Here is a 17,528-nt window from a genome sequence, read left to right as displayed (position 1 = left end):
TGGGAAAGGAACTAGTTAATCAAGTCCAGGAGGCACAGAGAGTCCCATACAGAATAAATCCAAGGAGAAATACGCCAAGACACATATTAATCAAACTGTCAAAAATTAAACACAAAGAAATCATATTAAAAGCAGCAAGGGAAAAAAAACAAATAACACACAAGGGAATCCCCATCAGGTTAACAGCTGATCTCTCAGCAGAAACTCTACAAGCCAGAAGGGAGTGGCAGGACATAATTAAAGTGATGAAGGAGAGAAACCTGCAACCAAGATTACTCTACCCAGCAAGGATCTAATTCAGATTTGATGGAGAAATTAAAACGTTTACAGACAAGCAAAAGCTGAGAGAGTTCAGCACCACCAAACCAGCTTTACAACAAATGCTAAAGGAACTTCTCTGGGCAAGAAACACAACAGAAGGAATATACCTACAATAACAAACCCAAAGCAATTAAGGAAATGGGAATAGGAACATACATATCAATAGTTACCTTAAATGTAAATGGACTAATTGCTCCCACCAAAAGACACAGAGTGGCTGAATGGATACAAAAACAAGACCCATATATATGCTGTCTACAAGAGACCCACTTCAGACCTAGAGACACATACAGATTGAAAGTAAGGGGATGGAAAAAGATATTCCATGCAAATGGAAATCAAAAGAAAGCTGGAGTAGCAATTCTTTTTTTTTTTTTTTTTTTTTTTTTTTTTTTGCGGTACGCGGGCCTCTCACTGTTGTGGCCTCTCCCGTTGCGGAGCACAGGCTCCGGATGCGCAGGCTCAGCGGCCATGGCTCACGGGCCCAGCCGCTCCGCGGCATATGGGATCCTCCCAGACCGGGACACGAACCCGTATCCCCTGCATCGGCAGGCGGACTCTCAACCACTGCGCCACCAGGGAGGCCCTGGAGTAGCAATTCTTATATCAGACAAAATAGACTTTAAAATAAAGACTATTAGAAGAGACAAAGAAGGACACTACATAATGATCAAGGGATCGATCCAAGAAGAAGATATAACAATTGTAAATATTTATGCACCCAACATAGGAGCACCTCAATACATAAGGCAAATACTAACAGCCATAAAAGGGGAAATCGACAGTAACACAATCATAGTAGGGGACTTTAACACCCCACTTTCACCAATGGACAGATCATCCAAAATGAAAATAAATAAGGAAACACAAGCTTTAAATGATACATTAAACAAGATGGACTTAATTGATATTTATAGGACATTCCATCCAAAAACAACAGAATACACATTTTTCTCAAGTGCTCATGGAACATTCTCCAGGATAGATCATATCTTGGGTCACAAATCAAGCCTTGGTAAATTTAAGAAAATTGAAATTGTATCAAGTATCTTTTCCGACCACAATGCTATGAGACTAGACATCAATTACAGGAAAAGATCTGTAAAAAATACAAACACATGGAGGCTAAACAATACACTACTCAATAACGAAGTGATCACTGAAGAAATCAGAGGAAATTAAAAAATACCTAGAAACAAATGACAATGGAGACACGACGACCCAAAACCTATGGGACACAGCAAAAGCAGTTCTAAGGCGGAAGTTTATAGCAATACAATCCCACCTTAAGAAACAGGAAACATCTCGAGCAAACAACCTGACCCTGCACCTAAAGCAATTAGAGGCAGAAGAACAAAAAACCCCCAAAGCTAGCAGAAGGAAAGAAATCATAAAGATCAGATCAGAAATAAATGAAAAAGAAATGAAGGAAACGATAGCAAAGATCAACCAAACTAAAAGCTGGTTCTTTGAGAAGATAAACAAAATAGACAAACCATTAGCCAGACTCATCAAGAAAAAAAGGGAGAAGACTGAAATCAATAGAATTAGAAATGAAAAAGGAGAAGTAACAACTGACACTGCAGAAATACAAAAGATCATGAGAGATTACTACAAGCAACTCTATGCCAATAAAATGGACAACCTGGAAGAAATGGACAAATTCTTAGAAATGCACAACCTGCCAAGACTGAATCAGGAAGAAATAGAAAATATGAATAGACCAATCACAAGCACTGAAATTGAAACTGTGATTAAAAATCTTCCAACAAACAAAAGCCCAGGACCAGATGGCTTCACAGGCGAATTCTATCAAACATTTAGAGAAGAGCTAACACCCATCCTTCTCAAACTCTTCCAAACAATTTCAGAGGAAGGAACACTCCCAAACTCATTCTACAAGGCCACCATCACCTTGATACCAAAACCAGACAAGGATGTCACAAAGAAAGAAAACTACAGGCCAATATCACTGATGAACATAGATGCAAAAATCCTCAACAAAATACTAGCAAACAGAATCCAACAGCACATTAAAAGGATCATACACCATGATCAAGTGGGGTTTATTCCAGGAATGCAAGGATTCTTCAAATCAATCAATCAATGTGATCCACCATATTAACAAGTTGAAGGAGAAAAACCATATGATCATCTCAATAGATGCAGAGAAAGCTTTCGACAAAATTCAACACCCATTTATGATAAAAACCCTGCAGAAAGTAGGCATAGAGGGAACTTTCCTCAACATAATAAAGGCCATATATGACAAACCCACAGCCAACATTGTCCTCAATGGTGAAAAACTGAAACCATTTCCACTAAGATCAGGAACAAGACAAAGCTGCCCACTCTCACCACTCTTATTCAACATAGTTTTGGAAGTTTTAGCCACAGCAATCAGAGAAGAAAAGGAAATAAAAGGAATCCAAATTGGAAAAGAAGAAGTAAAGCTGTCACTGTTTGCAGATGATATGATACTATACATAGAGAATCCTAAAGATGCTACCAGAAAACTACTAGAGCTAATCAATGAATTTGGTAAAGTAGCAGGATACAAAATTAATGCACAGAAATCTCTGGCATTCCTGTACACTAATGATGAAAAATCTGAAAATGAAATCAAGAAAACACTCCCATTTACCATTGCAACAAAAAGAATAAAATATCTAGGAATAAACCTACCTAAGGAGACAAAAGACCTGTATGCAGAAAATTATAAGACACTGATGAAAGAAATTAAAGATGATACAAATAGATGGAGAGATATACCATGCTCCTGGATTGGAAGAATCAATATTGTGAAAATGACTCTACTACCCAAAGCAATCTACAGATTCAATGCAATCCCTAGCAAACTACCACTGGCATTTTTCACAGAACTAGAACAAAAAATTTCAGAATTTGTTTGGAAAAACAAAAGACCCCGAATAGCCAAAGCAATCTTGAGAATGAAAAACGGAGCTGGAGGAATCAGCCTGCCTGACTTCAGACTATACTACAAAGCTACAGTAATCAAGACAGTGTGGTACTGGCACAAAAACAGAAAGATAGATCAATGGAACAGGATAGAAAGCCCAGAGATAAACCCACGCACATATGGTCAACTTATCTTTGATAAAGGAGGCAGGAATGTACAGTGGAGAAAGGACAGCCTCTTCAATAAGTGGTGCTGGGAAAACTGGACAGGGACATGTAAAAGTATGAGATTAGATCATTCCCTAACACCATACACAAAAATAAGCTCAAAATGGATTAAAGACCTAAATGTAAGGCCAGAAACTATAAAACTCTTAGAGGAAAACACAGGCAGAACACTCTATGACATAAATCACAGCAAGATCCTTTTGGACCCACCTCCTAGAGAAATGGAAATAAAAACAAAGATAAAAAAATGGGACCTAATGAAACTTCAATGCTTTTGCACAGCAAAGGAAACCATAAACAAGATCAAAAGACAACCCTCAGAATGGGAGAAAATATTTGCAAATGAAGCAACTGACAAAGGATTAATCTCCAAAATTTATAAACAGCTCATGCAGCTCAATATCAAAAAAACAAACAACCCAATCCAAAAATGGGCAGAAGACTTAAATAGGCATTTCTCCAAAGAAGATATACAGACTGCCAACAAACACATGAAAGAATGCTCAACATCATTAATCATTAGAGAAATGCAAATCAAAACTACAATGAGATATCATCTCACACCAGTCAGAATGGCCATCATCAAGAAATCTAGAAACAATAAATGCTGGAGAGGGTGTGGAGAAAAGGGAACACTCTTGCACTGCTGGTGGGAATGTGAATTGGTACAGCCACTATGGAGAACAGTATGGAGGTTCCTTAAAAAACTAAAAATAGAACTACCATATGATCCAGCAATCCCACTACTAGGCATATACCCTGAGAAAACCATAATTTAAAAATAGACATGTACCAAAATGTTCATTGCAGCTCTATTCACAATAGCCCGGAGCTGGAAACAACCTAAGTGGCCATCATCGGATGAATGGATAAAGAAGATGTGGCACATATATACAATGGAATATTACTCAGCCATAAAAAGAAACGAAACTGAGCTATTTGTAATGAGGTGGATAGACCTAGAGTCTGTCATACAGGGTGAAGTAAGTCAGAAAGAGAAAGACAAATACCGTATGCTAACACATATATATGGAATTTAAAAAAATGTCATGAAGAACCTAGGGGTAAAACGGGAATAAAGACACAGACCTACTTGAGAATGGACTTGAGGATATGGGGAGGGGGAAGGGTAAGCTGTGACAAAGGGAAAGAGAGGCATGGACATATATACACTACCAAACATAAGGTAGATAGATAGTGGGAAGCAGCCGCAGAGCACAGGGAGATCAGCTCGGTGCTTTGTGACCGCCTGGAGGGGTGGGATGGGGAGGGTGGGAGGGAGGGAGATGCATGAGGGAAGGGATGTGGGATCAGATGTATATGTATGACTGATTCACTTTGTTATAAAGCAGAAACTAATAAAAAAATATTTTAAAAAAATCCTATCAAAAAAAAAAAAAGAATTGTAGGTAGAAAGTAATTAGTAATTTTTCCTCAAAATTTGGAAGACATTACTTAGTTGAGTTTTGGCTTCAAACGTTGCTCTTGAGAAGTCCAATGTATTCTGATTCCCGTGACATTGTATATGACCTTTCTCCATTCCCTTCTGGAAAGTTTTTAGAATCTTTACCCTTAGTGTCCTAAAACTTTTGGCAGACATGCCTTGATATGAATGATCTTGAATGCCTTCTGCTGATCACCCATTGAACCCTTTAAATATGGAAAATTAAGTTTATCAATTAAGAAAAACTTTCTTACATTACTTATTTTATAAATTCCTCTTCTGTATTTTTTCTCCATTTTCCCCAGGTCTTTAAAATTCCAATTAGACCTCCTGTACTGATCTCCTTTTGAAAAAAAATCTTCTCCTCTCTTTGATAATTTGTTCTACACTCTGGAAGATTTGTGCTATAATATTTTAATCTTTCAAAAGTTCTTATGAGTTCCCTGAATGTCCATTTTTATAGTATCCTGGATGTTATAAATTGCTTCTTTAATGTAGTGGGGAATATTCATTATAATTTTTTTAAGCTTTCATCTTCCTGAACAGTCTTTGTTTCCTCACAGTTCTTTTTATCTGTATGTTTAAAAAAAAATCTCTTTTACATTGTGAGCTTTCCTCAAATACACTGTAACTCTTGGCTGACAGAATGAAAGCTCTGTGTGTATGGTGGCATGATTGAAAAGTGGACTTTAGTCCTTTCTCTTGCAGGTCTTTTCTCTTTGGCTGCAGAGTTTTCCCCAGATAAGAAACCTCTAAGCTCCTGACTAGTGTCCTCCTAGAAGAACATAGAAGGGTGGGGGGAGGGTGTCAGCACCATTCAAAATATGGACTGTTTCTTAATCCCTTTTCTTCAGTACAGCGCCTCCTTCCCTACCTGGGCAATTCCTCAGTTCCACAAGCCTAGGGCCACTTTGATTCTTCTCTTTCATATGGATTGTTCACTTTCTGTCTGCCTAGGTATGGGATAATTACTCACTTGGATGTCTAGGCCAGAGGAGGATATCTTTAACTTCCTTATATAGACTTTCAACCAAACTTACTATTTTCTGCCTCACTTGTTACCCCTGCATCCAGAAGTACTTGGTTTCTCCAAACCCTGCATCTGCTTGTAATTGCTTTCTACTGACACCCAATTTTAACTTCTTGCATTCTGCTAAATCAACCAATACTCACTTTCCATCTTCTAAAATCTTGAAACTATCTCTTGTGTTTTCCCCTCTTATTTTTTGTCTGTGTAATATTTTTATATTTCTATTTCTATGATTTGCATGGAGTTTGAGGAAGGAATATGGCAGTAGCTTGAATGGTGGCCCCCCTAAAAGATTATTAGAACCTGTGAATGCCACCTTATTTGGAAAAAGGTAGACGTAATTATGATAATAATCTCAATTACCCAGATGTGTCTATAAGGCGAGGAATGGCAAGGATTGCCAGCAGCCACCAGAAGGCAGGAGAGCCACATGGAACAGGGAACAGATTCTCCTGCAGATCCTCCAAAAAAACCCCAACTCTACCAACACCTTGATTTGGGACTTCTGGCTTTCTTCACTGTGAGAGGCTAAATTTCTGTTGTTTCAAGCCACCCAGTCTGTGGTAATTTGTTATAGTAGCCCTAGGAAACTAATACAAGCACAGATGAATACTTGGGCTCAATTTAACATATTTAACCTCAGAACTTTTCAATAATTTAATTTTCTTACTGAAGTATTTTATATATCTATGTATGAGTGTGTGTGTGTATGCACAAATCATAAGTATATATCTTGATGAATCATTACAAACTGAACATACCTATTTAACCAGCAACCAGATCAAGAAACAGAACAGTATATCAACATCCCAGAGGTTTTCTTCATGATTCCTTGCCATGACTTCTCCCCTGAGCAAAGGTAATCACTATCCTGATGTCCAACAATATTTGCTTGTGTTATTTTAAAAATTTAGATAAATGAAATCATACATTATATATACTTTCAGCCTGGTGTCTTTCATATAATATTATGTTTATGAGATTCATTCACATTATTGTGTATAATAGAGTTCACTCATTTTTATCAATGTAAATTATTCCATTAGGTGACCACACCACAATTTATTTATTCCTCCTACTGGTGATGGACCTTTAGGTAGTTTTCAATTTGAGGCCACTACAGATAGTGCTGCTATGAACGTTCATGTACTTGTTTTGTATGTATGCTGGATATAGACCTAGGAGGGGACGGATAGGTTGTAGATGTTCAGCTTTAGTAGACACTAATAAACAGTTTTACAAAATGATTGTATTAATATACATTCCATTATCAGTATTTGGGGTTTTCCAGGAATGTTTAGGTATCTTGCTGGTGCCATCATTATGAATGGGTATCATGTGCAGCCAAATATATGTGGCATGGTGTTGACTAACATGAAATCATTAGTGTCTTGTACATCCATTCAATATTGCATCACTATAAAGGTTTGGAAAAGGCTGAAAAATGACATAATTCCTGTCTACTCCTGAAACTCTTACTCAGGTAAAGCTCACATGTGTTGAAGTGATCACGGGGCACCTCCTTGTCTACACAGGTGACAACGCTAACACACAAGACATCATCAGCATAACATGAAGAATGCTATTTCAATCCATTCGACCTCATTATCACCAGAGTATTAGCAGTCTTATGATCCTATGAAAATGAACAACTCTAAGATACATGTTTTTATTCAAGTACCCACAAAACCAAGAATACTTACTTTTAGCAGCACTGAATTCAATGAAATAACTTAAATAGTTTATTTAAAATTACAACCAAAACTACATCTGCCTTATCCTTAAGCTTCTGAGGGGCTTTATAAGCTTAAGGCACCATTTTGAAATTGAATGGAAGGAACTTAAAACTCAAATAAATGTATAATTAGTCAAAGTAAGGGGAGACAGGGCTTGATTTTTGTGTCACATTAATTAACATCTAGAAGTTCAGTTGACAATGATTAGAATCTCTTGGGAAGATCAAGGGCAGTGCTATCTGACCCTTCACACTAAACTTTACTCCTTTTAGTATGCTTTAGATTTGTACCAAATATTTTTTGAATGGAGTTTTGTGACTGTATTATTTAATTAGCTATAATTACACTGAAATATTTTAACTGAATACCTGTGACGTATGGCATGTCTTTTCAAATAGGTATAAAATCATGGTGGAAACAAATGTCATAGTCACATACATTAGCCCCAAGACAATCATAATTATAAGAAGTGCTTGTTTAGTTAAAGGTCGTAATCTAATTCAGCCATTCACTGATATTATTTCTGTCACTATACAAGTTCTCATAATAGGGCATATTTTTAATAGCTGCCCACCTATGATTCAGCTATTTAAACCTAAAATGTACAATTTCAATGCACCCTTAACATTTTAAAAAGTCAAAGTGTAAACTGAATAATAAGACAAAAGACATATAAAAGTTAAATATTTAAAACTGGTATCCATTTAAATAATATCTGGAGAAACTACTTTCTATGGACGGTTAAATGGTTTATTTCAAATGAGACACCAGCAGTTAGACAGGTGTATTGGTGATTCTTAAGATTTCTGGGTAAAATAGCATAAGTTTACATAAGTTTCCCACATAATATTATTCTGTTTGAACTTTTTTTTCTTACAAGATCAAGGTAGAAAATTTATGCATTGTTTGAGTCACAAAAATAGGAACGTTATTTATGGTATGCTTTTTCTTATTAATAAATTTAATATGCTGTTAGAGAATGTAAACAAGATTTCAGAGATCACTCAGCTTACTAAGGGCAACAAACTTTTTCAACCTATGAGAGGTCCCTCCTTACATTCAAATACCATGTTACCTAGTAAACAGGAAGGCTCTCTAATAGAAAGCCACTCCACAGCTCTTGACTTCAGATATCACTCCAAGTAAAAACACTAAAGTTAAATTATACAACAGCAAGACAACTACAACAACAAACTCTTTCCCTATAAATTCAAGTCACCTTCTCCCCAATTAGCTTGAATTAGTGGAGTCTTACTATACCATCATTTAGGTATATTAAGATATTTTTTAAAAAAGAAGATGGAAAATTTCCTCAATATACTGAGTACTGTTGAATGCAAACAGGACTGAATGGATTCCAGATGAATACTGCAGGCCACCTGGGAATGGAAGATACAGAAATGACTTTGGGATGGCCACCAAGCTAGGAAGAGGTCCACAGTCTGTCACAGGGAGGGATCTGATTTTTTAATTAAATCAAAATTAAGGGCTTCCCTGGTGGCGCAGTGGTTGAGAGTCCGCCTGCCGATGCAGGGGACACGGGTTCGTGCCCCGGTCTGGGAAGATCCCACATGCCGCGGAGCGGCTGGGCCCGTGAGCCATGGCCGTTGAGCCTGCACGTCCAGAGCCTGTGCTCCGCAACGGGAGAGGCCACAACAGTGAGAGGCCCACATACCGCAAAAAAAAAAAAAAAAAAAAAAAAAATTAGATGTGGTTAGAGAAACTAAAACAGAGAACAAAGATCACAAAGAATTATACAAGATAACATAGAGGTTATCATGGGAGAATAGGAACTAAATGCATTTGTTTAGAAGGCCAACCATTAAACCATGCAAAATACTACTACTTACTTTTCTAAGTAGTAAATTCAGTCAAGTTTTCTAAATATAATACATTATTGTATTTACAGTATTACTATGTAGAATAACTTTGAGATTTCAATACCTGTTTCTATATCATGGAAGAAAAATAAATTATAAAATCTCACAGAATATAAAATTTTAATCCTTTTTACATTATCACATTCATATTTCTCAAAACCTTTGTATAACCCACAATAACTTTAGTACAGTTTGGGTGGTGAGTTTTTAATATAAAAATTACTACTAAAGATAAAAGATGCATACTTCTCAACTTTACTACCTTCAGTACCATTTGTATCTGCAGTGTTGATGCTGCAGAATTTTTTGTTTCACCATTGCCAAATTAACTTCTTTCTTAGGAATTTTATTGCAAAGGCAAAATTAGTGATGAAAAATTTGCCTCATTTCTGTCAGGGAGTTATCTGATTCAAGACAATTTGTTAGGGTACCTTTTAAAATTGCACCTCCCAAAATAAAATACTTAGGAATAAACCTGACTAAAGAGATGAAAGACTTATATGCTGAGAACTATAAAATGTTAATAAAGGAAACTGAAGATGATTCAAAGAAATGGAAATATATCCCATGCTCTTGGATTGGAAGAATTAATATTGTTAAAATGGCCATATTACCCAAAGCATTCTACAGATTTAATGTGATCCCTATCAAATTGCCCATGACATTTTTCACAGAACTAGAACAAAGAATCCTAAAATTTATATGGAACCATAAAAGACCCAGAATTGCCAGAGCAATCCTGAAGAAAAAGAACAAAGCATGAGGCATAACTCTCCCAGACTTCAGACAATACTACAAAGCTATAGTAATCAAAACGGTGTGGTAATGGCACAAAAACAGACATATGGATCAATGGAACAGAAAAGAGAGCCCAGAAAGAAACCCACACACCTACGGTCAATTAATCTTCAACAAAGGAGGCAAGGATATAAAATGGGAAAAAGATAGTCTCTTCAGCAAGTGGTGTTGGGAAAGTTGGACACCTGCATATAAATCGATGAAGTTAGAATACACCCTCACACCATACACAAAAATAAACTCAAAATGCCTTGAAGACTTAAACATAAGACATGACACCATAAAACTCCTAGAAGAGATCATAGGCAAAATATTCTCTGACATAAATCGAATCAGTGTTTTCTTAGGTCAGTCTCCCAAGGCAAAAGAAATAAAAACAAAAATAAACGAATGGGACCTAACCAAACTTACAAGCTTTTGCACAGCAAAGGAAACCATAAACAAAATGAAAAGACAACCTACAGAATGGGAGAAAATATTTTCAAATGATGTGACCAACAAGGGCTTAATTTCTAAAGTATACAAACAGCTCATACAACTCAAGAACCAAAAACAAACAACCCAATTGAAAAACAGGCAGAAGGGGGCTTCCCTGGTGGCTCAGTGGTTAGGAATCCGCCTGCCAATGCAGGGGACACGGGTTTCAGCCTGGGAAGATCCCACATGCCGTGGAGCAACTAAGCCTGCGAGCCACAACTACTGAGCCTGCAAGCCACAACTACTGAAGCCCACGCACCTAGAGCCCATGCTCTGCAACAAGAGAGGCCACCGCAATGAGAAGCCTGCGCACCGCAACAAAGAGTGGCCCCCACTCACTGCAACTAGAGAGGGCCCGCACACAGCAACGAAGACCCAACATAGCCAAAAATAAATAAATGAAATAAATAAATGTTAAAAAAATAAAAAAGAAGAAGAATAGGCAGAAGACCTAAATAGACATTTTTCCACAGAAGAAATACAAACAACCAATAGGCACATGAAAAGATGCTCAACGTTGCTAATTATTAGAGAAATGCAAATCAAAACTACAATGAGGTTCCACTTCACACTGGTCAGAATGGCCATCATTAAATACTCAACAAATAACAAATGCTGGAGAGGATGTAGGAGTCCCTCCTACACTATTGGTGGGAATGTAAGTTAGTACAGCCACTGTGAAAAACAGTATGGAGGTTCCTCAGAAAACTAAACATAGAACTACCATATGACCCAGCCATCCCACTCCTGGGCCTATATCCAGACAAAACTATAATTCAAAAAGATACATGCATCCCTAGGTTCATAGCAGCACTATTCACAATAGCCAAGACATGGAAACAACCTAAATGTCCATTGACAGATGAATGGATAAAGAAGATGTGATACATATAATGGAATACTACTCAGCCATACAAAGGAGTGAAATAATGCCATTTGTAGCAACATGGATGCAACTAGAGATTATCATCCTAAGTGAAGTAAGTCAGAAAGAGAAAGACAAATACCACATGATATCACTTATAGTTGGAATCTAAAATATGACACAAATGAATGTATCTACAAAACAGAAACAGACTCATAGACATAGAGAAGAGACTTGTGGTTTCCAAGGGGGAGGGGGTTGGGGGAGGGATGGAGTAGGAGGTTGGGGTGAGCAGATGTGTTATTATATATAGAATGGATAAACAACAAGGTCCTACTATATAGCTCAGGGAGCTATATTCAGTATCCTTTAATAAACCATAATAGAAAAGAATACAAAAAGTATATATATGTATAACTGAATCACTTTGCTGTAAAGCAGAAATTAATACAATATTGTAAATCAACTATACTTCAATTAAAAAAAAAAAGGAAAAAAAGGACAATTTGTTAGGATGTTTCATTTGTTTCATTCTGAAATATATGCCAGGTCCAGGAAATAACTTGTCTTTGCTCCTAAGGACTTCCAAAAGTGTAGCTTCTAGAGTCTTCTCAAAGGTATCAATAATTTAATACAAAATTAAAAAGAGCATTCTAAATCCTGGGGTGTTTTCTCCTAAGCTTCTCTGGATAAGGTGAAATCAGAGTTATTATTACTAGGCTAACCTCAACCCAGGGCATTTCCCTAGAAGAGAGCTGATCTTGGACATCCAGTAATCCATGGTTCTCAGACTTAATTCCTTCATCTGTTTGTATCTCTTGCAGAATGTTAAGACATTATGAACACAGCTTTCTCAAAGTAGATCCTTTGAGAATAATACAGCGAGCATGTATTGAGCCCTTCCTTCTTAGGCGCTTGGTAATCAAGAATAATAATAACAACAGCAATAATAATAATGGCCTAGTCTACTTCTAAAAGCTGGTAACTCAATGGTGTAGAAAGAAAATTATGAAGCAAAGTGAAAAGTGTCATGATGGAAGCATGGGCACAGTATTATGAGAGCACAGAGGAGAGTCTTAATAATTATGCGAGGGTGTCACACCTATAAGTATACACATGCATTCTCACGTTTGTCCTAGAATCACTCATACTTTCCATCACTAAGGTGCATAGTGAGGAATTTTTAAATTCACATACCTAATACTCACTGGACTCTCCCCTGACCATATGCTAAGGAACACTAAGTATTTCTTATCAAGGGCAGGTTATGTAACAGATGTTTGATTAGAGTCTCATTATTAATGCCAGGGGTCATTAGTAGCAAGCATTCGTCAGTGCTTAGACATAGTAACTCAAGAGGACACACGTTGGGAAAATGCTATTTCCCTGACAGCCATTTGATTTGTTGTCCATCTATTATATGTGAATTATTAGTTAGATTCAGTAAACTGTGATCTTTGCTTAGAGCTATCAATTGTCGAGAACGGGGTTAAGTCTAGGTTTGTGAACAAGTATCTTTTCTTTAACAACAACAAAAGCAACAGAAAGTCTTTGCCCGTTGAAGGATTCTGGTTCAAAGTTAGGAAAGGTAGCTTTATCAATTATACCTAGGGGGATGAGTCACAGTAGTTAAAGTACCCTTTTATTCCTCCTAAAGACAACAGATAAGCAGTGCCATGGCAACTAAATGTACAGTTCTTTGTGTACACAGTTAAAGAGTTCATGCATTGCTCAGAAACCTAGAGAAATCACAAAGTATAATTTTTCTCTCTTATATCTTTGACACCATTTGTTAGATTACTACCGAAATGTTACAGTAGCATTCGTTGTGGTTTAAGAACAGAGGGATGCTAGCCCAAGAAAGCACTGCATGCTGCTTTCCTAAGTAAATCTTGCTAAAGAGAGTGTCTTTTCCTATTAACTTTTGATGGAGATGAACATTTCCATGGCTCTGGGCTCACATACTTTTGTTGGACCCTATCTGAGTGAGATGGAGCTGGTGGCCTGGAATAATGTGCTGGAACACTACCACAATCGCAGCTCTCTAAGGAGGATTTCACTAATCCACTCACAGATCCATGGTAAAACCATGAATATACCTGAGATCATTTTTTTTTGATCTGACTACAAAGAAAGTTTGCTGAACAAATTGATGATGCAAATAACATTGTATACTACATGTCTTTCTTGAATAATGATAAGGAAATAGGGGTCTTAAACTATTTGAGAAGTAAAGTTGGAACACAAACAAAAAATGCTCTTCCTACATGAGAGCTAAATATGGTAATCAGAAAACAGAAGTGATGCTTTCAGGACCTAATTAATAAATGGATTTATGAAAAAAATCCTTTGGATTAGCAACACTGGAGTTCTTTGCTTGAATTAGCTACAGGACCTTCACATATGTTGCTTTCTCTACCTGGCTCCCTGTCTCTTACCTCTCCGCCATAGAATTTTCCATAGCCTTTAATCATTTACTAATTTTTGTGAGTATTTTGTTAATATATCTCTCCCCCAATAGACTAGACACTTTTGTATTTGTTCACTGTTGCCTACCTACCACTGTGGCCTGGTTCACAGAAGACACTCAAAACTTAGTTTTTGAAAAAAAATATTATACACACACACATTTTGTGATCTCTTTCTCTGGGGAGTATCTTGTGGGTAATTAATCCTGTTCAGTAATTTAGCACCATAAAAGAATATTTTTGTAAGCATTATATTTATAGTCTATATTTCATAGAATGTTCACAGTAAAAAATAAACTTCACAATTAGTTCTTTCGGTTTTAAGTTATGGAAACCTGTTTGAACTAGTTTTAGCAAAAGGTAGTTTCTTAGATGCATATATGGCTATCTCACACAACCCAAGGGCAGGGTGATGGTGTGAAATGGAGCTTTATCCAAAAACTGTGGAGAAACCAGAATTTGCTCTTCATATCTCAACTCTGCCTCTCATTATATATTTGTTTCATTCCTTTTCTCCCTCTCTCTCTCCACACCCACACCCCCACCGGTAGAATCACTTTTTGGTTCTATTTCTAAAGCACATGTCAGAAAATATCTACTGCCAACAGCCTGTGAGTTTGCAACATTTCCATTTAAGAGCTCAAAGTTTCACTGGATGATCATTTCCCAGTTCTAACTCTAAAATCCTGAGAATGGACTCAGATTAGCTCAGCCTGGGTCAGGAGCCAACTTCTGGCTATATCTCTACAGATGAGGTGGGGTCACTTTGTAAAAATGTGTTTGCTTCCACTGTAACCATTCAGAAGGAGGAGGGAGAAGGAAAAGCCAGTTCCCACAGACATGGGATTGCTGGGAAGGCAAAACCCAGCAGAGGGTTGTATGAAGAAGAAACCTGGTGATCTTTGCCCGCCACTTGCATCGACATCCTTACGGTTACTTTTTATTATGCGTTAATAAAGAAGCAGGCATTGAAGACTTGGTTTGGGGGGGAGAACTGTTGTACCTCAATATGAATAATTTCTGCATTTCAGGGAGAAAAATAATGGAGGCAATGGAGACAGAAATTGAACATTTGGGAAGCAGCTGCATGACCTGATTAATTCTTCTCTATACTTTAAAACTATTTTTTCCTTATGCACAACAATATAATGAGATGAGATGTGAGAAGATTTTCTGATTATTCCCTTTATGACTATGTTGAATCTGTGATAAATTTAAGATGGAAGTAGGGCTGGGGATATCCTGGGCACTTGGGCATAATATTGGTTAATCTCTTTAGAATATGGTAATAAAGGCAGGCAGCCATCTTACAAAGGGATTATAGTGGGGACATTTCACAAAGTAAGAGTGGGATGGCCAGAAAAGCTGCCCCTCTGTCCTTTCAAATCAGATGTGAGGATAATCACAGAGATAACTATCTTGGCTTTCCAATGATAAGCAAGGCATCCTGTAATCATTTTATCCCTGATTAACTTTCACTGGTATTGATTTTAAAAGACATTTTTTTTTCATACAGAAACTAGAAGTGACTTTCAAAGAGAATAAGATCTCTTGGAGAAATGACATTCTCAATAAAAGAATTTTAAAAGAAGTCTCTAAACAAGGACATTGTTCCTACTGGCAAATGACATGACACCCATAGAAACATGGAATTGTATAGTTTGAAGATTCCTTAGAGAAATCATGACTAACCCTTTATTTTACAGACATGAAACCTAAAGTTCAATGATAAGGAGACATCTGTCCAAGATTCGAGTATATTCTAGGGAAAATAATCTAAAAAATTACTATCTAAGTATATTTAATAACAGCTAGTCTAGTAATAAGAGCAAGTAAGTCTAGCTCAATACATGTATAATCAAATATAAGAAAAAAATCATGTTTCCATTCAAATAATGAAAATGAAACTTAGGTTCCTTTTTTGAGATTCATTCATTTATTTAAAAAAAATTACTGTTCTTACAAGTTATATGAAGAACTGTAACATTTTTGCTAAAAGTTTCAAATTCTTAAAATTGAATGAGGTCAATGGCTATTTAGGACAGGGGTCAGCAATCTATGGCCCATGCCTGTGTTTGTAAAAAAAAAAAAAGTTTTATTGGAACACAGCCATGCATATTCTTTTTTGCATTGTCTGTGGCTGCTTTTGTGCTGCAAAAGCCGAGCTGAGTAGTTGGGACTAAAACTGTATATCTCACAAGACTAAAATATGTACTATCTGGTCCCTTTAGAAAAAGTCTGCAGATCCCTGTCTTAGGGAACGTTTCCAAATGGCCATCTTGTAGCAGTCATGGTTATTTCAATGAATATCAATTAATTCACCTTAATTAATCTAAAATTGTTTCATAATCAAATGTTATATTGCATGTGACATGCATATAAGTATCTAGTAATAAAAAGTCAAGTTTTTCTAGTCATAAAAAATATTCCAATCTCCTACACACTTTTTTTTTGGTATTTGCATAGGTATATGTTTTCATTTTAGCCTCATGTGGCTTTTATTTTACTTTTTTTAAATTGAAGTATACTTGATGTACAATATTATATTATATAAGTTACAGGTGTATAATATAGTGATTCACAATTTTAAAGGTTATGCTCCATTTATAGTTTTATAAAATATTGGCTATATTCCCTGTGCTGTACAATATATCCTTATAGCTTATTTTATACCTAATAGTTTGTATCTCTCAATCCCATACCCCTATATTGCCCCTGCCTCCTTCCCTCTCCCCACTGGTAACCACTAGTTTGTTCTCTATATCTGTGAGTCTGCTTCTTTTTTTATTACATTCACTAGTTTGTTGTATTTTTTAGATCCTATAGACTTTATAATGTTGATTTACTTATATTTCTCATATAAGAAAAAATTCTGCAGGCAGCACTTGAAACACATAAACAATGGTTGCCACTATAAAAAATGGATGCCACAGGTACTTATCTATGCCCTGATGATCTTCGCACTATAACTGCACATTTGAAACATTAACAAAAATATTTTAGAAGTCACTTTTCCTAAAAAATGCTTTAGTTTATCATAGCTCTAAAGGAATGTAAAGCAAAGGTAAGAAACCTATGGGCCACATACCCACCTTTTTGAGAAATAATAGAAGACAATCCTTTGTTATTTAAAGGATACAGGTTTGAAAATTAATGACTTAACACTCCAATCCATGAATGTTCTTATCGGTCTCCTACTATGTGGCAAGTTCTAGTTAATAACTGAGGTTATAAAAAGGATAAGATATTATGTCTGCTTTTGAAGCACTGACAGTTTCTTGTACTTTATATTTACTAAGAACTTCTGGGACATTAACTAGCGTAGCTATTTTAGTTTATGAAAGCTGCAGCTCAGAATTCCT

At 36.4% G+C, this 17,528-nt stretch overlaps 1 protein-coding gene across 1 annotated transcript in view; it reads right to left on the bottom strand.

Annotated features, from left to right (window-relative positions):
- The window catches only part of IL1RAPL1 (interleukin 1 receptor accessory protein like 1), a gene marked incomplete at both ends in the record, with an annotated part of 1,135,095 nt that overhangs the window by 306,058 nt on the left and 811,509 nt on the right, over positions 1-17,528 (bottom strand). The window lies entirely within an intron of this gene.

Source organism: Hyperoodon ampullatus (assembly GCF_949752795.1).
Source record: "Hyperoodon ampullatus genome assembly, chromosome: X".
Classification (NCBI taxonomy): domain Eukaryota; kingdom Metazoa; phylum Chordata; class Mammalia; order Artiodactyla; family Ziphiidae; genus Hyperoodon; species Hyperoodon ampullatus.
The sequence above is the reverse complement of the archived record's forward strand: the minus strand, read 5'-3'. Positions and strand labels throughout refer to the sequence as shown.